A 9,792-nucleotide genomic window follows, 5' to 3' on the forward strand; every position below is an offset into this window, starting at 1 on the left:
GGCAATTGTCCTCTCATGCCTTTCCTTTTTTTTAAAAAAAATTCTCTTTTCTTTATTTCTAGTCTACTTGCTGTTATTTGAGTGTCTTGGTTTGTTTTCATTTAAGGTGTATTTCAATGATTCAGCTCTACTCCTGACTGTTGCCAAGTGCAGTTTTAGACACGGTTTTAGAGAGCCACTCTAGGACCCATGACCAGGAAAAACTCACAGAGCATTTAAATTGTTTTTTGACAACGGGTATGTGATGAAGAGCAATTTGAGCAAGAAGGACTCATCTGGGCTGCCATGCTGCCCTGGCTGCATGGTTCCACCAGCATTCAGAGAGCAAGAACCCAAGCTGCTGGGCAGAGAGCTGGGAAAGCAGCAAATTCTGGCACTTGCCGTGAGTTTGCTCTAGCCAACGAATGCAAAGCATTTGGTTTTTTGGTAAATGTTGGACTAAATAAAGACTGCTGGGATTTAATTTTACTTGAAAAATACAGGATGAAGCGAAATATTATGTAATAGTTCTTCATTCCTTCACTTTGCCATCACTCTGTTTATATAGCCTGGGTAGAGATGTCTCATTTCAGAGGAAAGACTGCATTGCTGATAACAGGTATATGCCACTTGCATCTTTTGGCTGCGGTCCCTCAATCCATGGTATGCATCACAGGACCCAATCATTCTGGAGTGTCTCCTGCTTACATGGGATTGGGCAGGTTTCAACTCAACGTGATTCATAACGTGTAGATTTTCAGTAGTCAGGTGCTATTTTAAATAAACAAGCACATGTCTTACATCCCACTTACAGAGCCTTTCCAATTCCTGAGCCCATACAGTCACTGTTTTGTGCTTCCTTATGATACGATTTCCTTCAGTGCTCGTTTTGCAACAGTGCTTGGATTAAATTTAATAAGAACACCTTGGAAAAAATTCAGACTTTCTTTCAAAATACAACAGCTGAATACTATGGGAGCATCACATCCATCCTAAATTGTTAGAGGCAGTACTGGCAATATACTCGGTGACAGACTGTCACTTGACCAAACAGAAGAGCTGCAGTGGGTAGACGGGCTGGATGGGCTACTGTTTATTTGCCATTATCATTAGGTTGCATTAAGACTGGCAAAAAATCCTTAACACATCTGTCAAAATTACTAGTTTACTCACACTAAAATGTGCTGCTGTTGCAGATTTTGCCAGGTGGTACTGATAAGTAAAGACTTTTGAGTTAATTGCTCTACTGTGTGAGAAAATGTTTGGTCTTGGGAAGGGATGCTGTGTGTGTCCTGGTTTGGCTGGGACAGACTCACAGTCCAGCCATGCCAGGCAGGCCATTAGCAGTTTGAAGTCAGCCAGGGCAGCTGACCTGAATTAGCTGCAGGTGTAGCCCACACCATAATGTCATAGTTATTATAAAGGGGAAAGGCTGAAGAGCGGGACCTCCTGCGGGGTTCTTGCTGAGGTTCCTCCTGCTTGTTCTCTGGCTTCTCCTGACAACTGCTCTCTGATCAATTGTGACAACTGGATATTCATTTGGGTGAGTATAACTCTGTATGTTTCTGTTAGTACTGGTGGTGTTTTTGTTAAATCCGTTTTACTTCTACCTGTGGGTCTGTTCTCCTTTTTCCTGATTCCCCTCTCTGACTGGTGAGCAGATGTTGGGTGCTAGAGTGACTGTTATAGTTTAGCCTTAGGTACAGGTTAAAGGTAGGCAGTGTGGTTAGCAGGTTTTGCTGCTCTGAATTATGTGAAGAGGCAGCAATCCAAAGTGGACAATGTAAGCAAAGATGAATCTGCTTCTTGCTTGGCGCTCTGATTAGAGGAAACCTTGGAGGCAGGAATTGGTTTTCTTTGACATTCCAGAAAGAATAATTTACTTGCATGCTCTCTCACCCGCTCTGTGCCAAGACTGGCATAGATGGGTAAACAAAACAGCTGTTTCAAGGCTAGCTAGGCTCAATATTGCTGGGTTTTTTTTCTCCTCCGTGGGAAATCTAATGGTGCTGCCAATAACAGGGATATTGCGAGACAGAAGAGGTCCACTACTAATTGCATCACTAATAGAAGTGTGCTTGATGTGTAGTGCATATCTCCCAGGGCACAGTTTGGCTAGTATGTTAGTCTGATTTCATTACTTCTATCTGATCCTCAGGCCTCAGCATATTCATACCCTTTTTTTTCAATGGAGGCAGGAGTTGATATTCTAGTCCCATACAAAGTTGCTCTCAGTGAGCCACAGCATGCCACATCATGGTCTGGAGTGCATTTCTGAGAAAGCAACCAGTGCTGTTGTCTATCATGTTTCTCTACCAGCAGCTGTTTTCTGCCAAGCTCATTCATTGCTTCCAGGTCTCTGCTGTTGTCTGCTCAGCTGAGTCTTTCTAGGCTGTGCATATCATGAGCAGCTGATCTGGGACAGCTGTAAAGTATACAGACTGTTCACTGTACAGTTTATCAGTGTATCGATTTCTGACTTTGCCTGATCCCTTTGATTCCAAGCATTAACGAATATATACTGTTAACATTATTTTTCCCTTGGGAATTCTGTGGAAAAAGCATAGTAGTGAAAATCTGTGGTTTGCTGGCACATAGATGGGTAGGTATTATCTATATATCTTTTGTCATCTTATGAGGTACAGCACTGGTGTTGAAGTGCATCAGCTGTGATTGTATCAATCATCAGTAATTTATACTATGCCTTCCCTCAGAAAGATTGAGCAGTAGCATCCTGCTTAAAATTCTAAAAGTTTTGAAAAAAAATCCCACCCACTTCAAAATACTAAACTGTGTTTTACTTGCTACACAGAAGTCTGCGTCAAAAGTCATCGTAAAATGAATACTGAAAAGCTTAGCATTTATACATGCTCTGACCATAAGATGGAGATATTGGGCTACAAAAGAAGTTATGTATTTCATTCTCTTACCGCTTTAGTGTGGGCTTATTTAAAGAAAAATGATTATAACGATTAGCTAAAGTTAGTATTTTGATAGGGATTAGAAACTAGCCAAGCCAGCATGGCAGCATGCTAGAAATACGAAATCTTGGATTTGAAGTGCACTGTTAAAAGTGAAAGTGTGAGCTGCTATTGTTGTAATTTCAACAGTGGATCTGGGTGTGCCTTTTTCACAAAAATATGTTGAAACATACTTCCAAATAGCAGAGGTACCCTCCTTTCTCATGAGTGGGAAACTATATATAGCTCTCAAGGCAGGTAAAATGACATGTTGATTACATAATCTATGCAGTTATTTTCTAATCTTTAAGTAGATCATCAGAGTGCAGGGTCTAGTTGGCATTTCACTCTCTGCAAGAGAGCCTGCAATAACTGAGTGTTGGAAATTTTTGGTGGTGTTAGAGAGGGAGGAAGGGTTTGCAGGGGGGAAACTGGGAGGGAGGGGTTTCAGCCAGCCACCCTTTGGATGCATCCAGGTAGTTACTTCATTAGTGAGAGGATAATTTTACTTGAAAAACTAAAAAAATTTAAAAATTGCACCTTCTTACTTGGCTGATCCACTTCTCTCTGCAGGCTTTAGTGTCTGGCAGTTTGTTGTCCCCTTCTTAGCTTGTCCCAGGCTGAAAGAGCAAGCTGGCCCCAGTTCTTGGTCATGCATCCCCCTCAGAAGTGTCTGGAAAGCTTAAGTCAACTGTACTTGGTCTGAACTCAGTGAATGCGGTATTTTTGCAGAAATGACAGCTTAATTTGATTCATGGAAATTTTCAATAGTTAGCTGTTAACAATTAATGGTGGAAGATGATGATTAAATAAGGGCAAGGTTGGTTTCTTAATAGCAAAGGTAGTTACTGGAGAGAACGTCATCAAAGATGTAGTGGATTTACCATCGACTGAAGTCTTAGACCCCACTCCAGGCATCTATCAAAGTGATGCTTTGTTCAGTTAGCATTTCTGACTTGTGTCTGAGGAAACCATGAATGAAATTCTGTAGCCTATGTAGTGCAAGAGATTAGACAAAATGATCACAACGGTCACAGGATCACAGGACAACTGAAGTTGGAAGGCAGCTCTGGAGACTGTCTGGTCCAACCCTCTGTGTCAGCTACAGCAAATGTCTCTGGGCTGCATGCTGTTGGGTCTTGAGTATCTCTGAGGATGGCGACTCCCCTACCTCTCTGGGTAGCTTGTGCCAGTGTCTGACCACCCTCATAGTAAAAAAAAATGGGTTTTTTCTTATGTTTAAATGGAATTTTCTGCATTTCAGTTTATGCCTCTTTCCTCTTGTCCTGTCACTGGGCACCACTGAGAAGGGTCTGGCTCCATCTTCCTTACTCCCTCCCTTCAGGTATTTCTATAGACTGACGAGATTCCCCTGAGCCTTCTTTGCTGTAGGACGTACAGTCCCAGCTCTCAGCTTCTCCATGTATGAGAGCTGCTCCAGACCCTTCACCATCTTTGTGGCCTCCTGATGAACCTGTTTTGGTATGTCCATGTGTCTCTGGCACTGGAGAGCCTAGATCTGGACCCAGCACTCCCCATGTGTCTTACCAGTGCTGTATAGAGAGAAAGGATCCTTGACCTGCTGGTAATGTTTTTCCTAGTGCAACCTAGGATGCTGTTGACCTTCTTTACCATGTGGGTTCATTACTGGGTCATGGGCAACTTTGGGTCCACCAGGACCCCCTGGATCCTCTTCTGCAAAGCTGATTTCCAGCTGGTTGGTCCCCATCCTGTACTGGTACATGGAGTTATTCCTCTCCACATGCAGGACTTTGAACTTCACAAGGGTCCTGTTGGCCCATTTATCCAGCCTGCCAAGATCTCTCTGAATGGCATCACACCCACCTGGTGTGCCAGCTACCACTCCCAGCTTTATATCATCTGCAGACTTGCTGAGGGTGCACTCTGTGTTCTATTGTCAAGGTTATTAATGAAGATGTTGAACAGTATTGGACCCAGTATTTACACCTGGGGCATACCACTAGTCACTAGAGTCCAGATGGACTTTGTGCTGCTGATTACAACACTTTGAGCCTGTCAGTTCAGCAAGTTTTCACTCCATCTCACTGTCCACTTATCTAGCCTGTACTTCATCAGTTTGTCAATAAGGTTGTTACAGGAGACAGTGCGAAAAGCCTTGCTAAAGTCAAGGTAAACAGAATTCGCTGTTCTCCCCTCATCCATCGAGCTAGTCACTTTGTTGTAGAAGGCCATCAGGTCAGTCAGGCATGATTTCACCTTCATAAATCCACACTGAATACTCTCAATCACCTTCTTGTCTTCAAAGTGTTTGGAAATGATTTCCAGGATAATTTGCTTCATCATGTTCCCAGGGATCGAGGTGAGGCTGACTGGCCGGTAGTTCCTCAAATTATCCTTATTGCCTCTTTTGAAGCTAGCAGTGATACTCAATTTTTTCCAGTTCTGAGGAACTTTCCCCAGTTGCCATGACCCTTCAAAGGTTATCGAAATTGACCTCACAATGGTATCTGCCAGACCCCTCAGCACTCATGGGTGCATGCCATCAGGGCCTGTGGACTTGTGTGGATCTAATTTGCTTAAGTATTGCCTTACTGGATCCTCCTCCACAGAGGGTAATCCTTACTCCAGACTCTTCCACCAGTCTTGGGGACCTGGGATTGCTGAAGGCCAGTAATACTGGCAAAGGCTGACGCAAAGAAGGCAGTGCCTTGGCCTTTTCCATGTCATTTGTACCCTGGCCTGCTCAGCAGTGGGCCCATGTTTTCCCTGGTCTTTCTTTTACTGCTCATATACTTGTAAAGCCCTTGCTGTTGCCCTTCATGTCCCTCACCAGATTCAACTCCAGATGGGTTTTTGCCTTCCTAAACCCGCCCCTGCCCACTAGAGCCATGCTCTCGTGTTTTTCCTGGGTTACCTATCCTCTCATCCACCACTTTCACACTCACTTTTTGTGGTTTTGTTTAGTCAGAAACTCCTTGTTCATCCATGCAGGCTTACTGCCTTTGCTTGATTCCTGACTTGTTGGGATGGGCCACTCTCAGGTTTGGAGGAGGTGATCCTTGAAAATCAAACAGTTCTTCTGGACTCTTCCTCTCTCCAGGAATGTCTTCTGTGGCCTTCTTCCAAACAGATCCCTGAATATCCAAAGTCTGCTTTCCTGAAGTCCAAGGTTGTAATGCTGCTTTTTGTCTTGTTCCCTTCTTTCAGGACCCTGAACTCCATCATCTGATGGTCGCTGCAGCCAAAGCTGCCCCCAGCTTTGACATTCATGACCCATTCTTCCTAGTTTGTAAGTAACATGTCCAACAGAATATCTGCCCTCATTGGTCCCTCAACCACCAGTGTCAGGAGATCCTTTCTGACCTTAAAGAGTCATCACTCCCTGAACAGGGAAACTCTGATTCAGTGCTGATCTGAATTTGCTGTATTAGTAATAGGTAAGATGTGTACTGGTAAGTGGATCAGAGTTCACAGGGAGAACAATGACAATGAAACATGGAAATTGACTTTTACATTCATTCTTCTGGCTAGAACCACACTTTGGCAATTCTGTTTCACAAAGCATTATTAAAAAATTTCTTCCCTCTTCTGTGATAATAGTTATAACTAACTTTGAGGCAAGGAACTAAGTACCTGTGACCCTGAATTGAAAGATAAATTCTCTTGAGAAAAGTAATTGATTTATGACACAGAGTGGAAGGTTGTTGAACTTAAAACCAGTGTATGTTTGAACTCTAGCAAGTACATAAAAATCTTATAAGAAGGCCAGATGGTGTAATATTTTTCCATAGTTGCTTCTATAAGTGTCATCACACAAATTAAATCAGGAGTTATCTACAAGAATTTTAGGGGTTTTTGATATAACAGAAGTCAGGGGGAATGCAGTTAAAAGACACTTGTAGAATATACCACATACTTTGGGCTAAGGAAAATGTTGGTCTATTTGGTATGCCCTTTGGAATGCAGGTGGAGTACATGGAGACAACAAATATCTGTATTACCTAGGTCGGGTAGGTGCTGAAGATGAAAGCCCAGTGTGCCTAGACTGTGTATGGAGGCAGTGAGGAGAGACAGGATCCCCCTTACAGCAGGCACAAACTTGGCTTCTCTGGAGAACTCAGTAGTGCCATCCACTTTTCTGTATGTGTGTGATCACCCAGATTCAACACAAAGTGAGAGTCCACCTTAATGCTTAATACTTCCTTCTTGTGACCTTTTTTCTATAACAAAGTAGTCTGGGCAAGGAGGATTGAGAGTGCCTCACAGCAGATGACCAGCCTGGGGCACTGGAAACATGGGATCCTCTGAGAACCTAAGTGTGGTTACTGCTGATGAAACTCCTTCAAGGACCCTCTTTCCTTACGCTGACCCTCTAAAACCATGCAAGTTAGGCAGCACAAATACACAAACAGGTACAGTGCCATATATTGACACTGTGGGAGTTTAGTTCTGCAAACCACAGTGCTTATTTCTGCCTATCTAGGTGTCTAGATGCAGTTACTTTTCTTTTTTCTGTGTGAAGATAAACAGTGCTATTGACATTAGAAATTACTCTTGCCAAAAATATTTTGAACTTTAGGCAGTCAAACTCAGGAGTATTGGTGTAAGCAACCCATCTGGAGTCATATGATAGATGGGCAGCACAGCCAGGAAGAGCACCCGGGTGCCCTGACACTGGGCCTACGCTGCCTCCCCTGTTCAGCCACTGCACTCCTTAAGGTATTTTATTGCTTATGCCTTTCAGGACATGTGAAAAAGGCTTAAAATACATAAGACAAATTATCCAACATGATTCTCTGGAAAATGTTGTGTATCTTAAATGCAGCCAAAGTGCAGAGTGTATGCCAGTTGTAACAGTAATCACTCAATTTCTGTTTTGACCTAGCTGAGAAATTACAGACTTGGAAATAAGTAATTTGAATGTAAGAATCTTTACTGTTTCAAAGGTTTTCTTTCTTTTTTTCTCTTCTGGGAGGGGCATGTGCTGTGAGTTTTCTCCAGTTGTTCAGAACACATTCTACTTCATCTGGCCCTGCTCCCCTAAGGTAGTTAATTTACTGGAGATACATAATTGTATTGTATCTCACTTTCTGCCACTCAAGCTGTCTCATTCACCCAGAAGTGGAACTGGTAAGGGTTAAACATTAGATCAGTGAATTGCAGAAGAATTTCTCACTGTTTCCAGGTCAAGTATTCATAGGTTGTTTTGTTTTCAGCTGTGGCTTCTAGACTTGGATCACGTCAACATACAGAGCAGGGCTGATACTGAGACATCCATTTAATAAATATTTACTTTTATACGTGTGTGAGTGTGTGTGTGTATGCTTGCATGTGTAAATATTCACTGTGCTCACATCTAACATCCATCCTTAGTAGACAGATATACCCAGTTCTTTGACTTACCTGCAAGACAAGCCCAGGACGTATTTACTAGAAACAATACTCTGGAATGCATTTGTTTTTGAAAAGCTTGTTATGTGAGCTAAAGAAAGCTGAGAATTTTTTATGGTGGATACAAACCCCATTGATATGTCAGTATGCAAGGATGAAAATGACATACAAAGGTATAGGCAATAAAAGACAATTATTTTCAAGTGTATGTGGAGAAAAATCATAGTTAAGATGGGACTTAAACGCATGTGGTGGGATGGTGCATGTGGAGCAATGCCAGAGTGCAATAGTATTTGTGTATGCTTCTCTGAAACAATCTAGTTTCTAGAAATCTAAACAAATAAGTCCAAAATTTCACAATCAATTTTCATAGTTAGGGTTTCATGTTCATTAGACTGTAACTTCTTATTGCAAATTTAATCTATAAATCTTTGCATTAATAGGTATATTCTAAATTTGAATTGTAAGGTCCAAACGTGATTAGTGAAGCCAACAACGGATCTTTCGTGTTTTGCAATGGCACAGCTCTTTCTAGTATGAATACTGCCACTTCCTTTGAATATTTGTGTATGCAGGTCTTCAATATTCTCTGTAGAATCAGCTATCTTTAGATTAAGCCAGGAAAAGTATGGCTGATATGTGACTGACTTTCCATATCTTATGAAAGCCCCTAGATATTATTTATTCATCTATGGTATAAACAATTGTTCTTGTGTGCACATTTGGTTGCCATGAAGTGTCCTTTTCTGATCCTTGCCTTTTAATCAGAGCTATATTCCACTTCCTCCCGGGCCGCATCCATGGTAGCCAGTGGGAAGTGCAGAGAAGCCTGCAACATGCAATTTTAACTTCCCTGGGACAAAATTAAGAAGGTTGCTCTTTTTTGCGCTAGGGTCTGTTGGGCATCTGCTTTGTACCACTCTTGCAGTAAAGCTGATTAACTCTGATTCTCAGATTCATTGTGTAGTTAATCCAACAGACATTCAGTGCTTTAAATATGACACAACAATCAAATTTTCATCTTTATTATGATCCCTTAACCTAAACCAACCAACCATTATCCATAATGGCCACTGACATTTATACCTATTCAAACCACAAAAAATCACTCTTCAAACCATCATTACTTAGAAGGTTATGAATTTCCTGCCATCCTGTGAAACTGGCAGGTTATTTAGAAAGAACAATCTTCACCTGCATTACTAGAGTTAAAATCTCTTCCTCCAGGGAAATGTGACCTAGAGAAATGTTTCACATTATCCCAGGAAAAAGACCCATGCTGGAAAGATTAGAAACCATCCCATGCACACATATGCTTACATGCACGCACACTCTCCCACCCCTAGCAGTACTGTGGGTAGGAGAAGGAGCAGTGCACTTTTGTAGACTCCTGCCTTGTGCTCAAAGGAAATGCAGCAGACATTTAAATATTTCCAAACCAAACAAGATATCCTGAAGGATTCTCCTCCTGTGGCCTCGT

Source organism: Leptosomus discolor, chromosome 8 (genome assembly GCF_034619465.1).
Source record: "Leptosomus discolor isolate bLepDis1 chromosome 8, bLepDis1.hap2, whole genome shotgun sequence".
NCBI classification, from domain to species: Eukaryota; Metazoa; Chordata; class Aves; order Leptosomiformes; family Leptosomidae; genus Leptosomus; species Leptosomus discolor.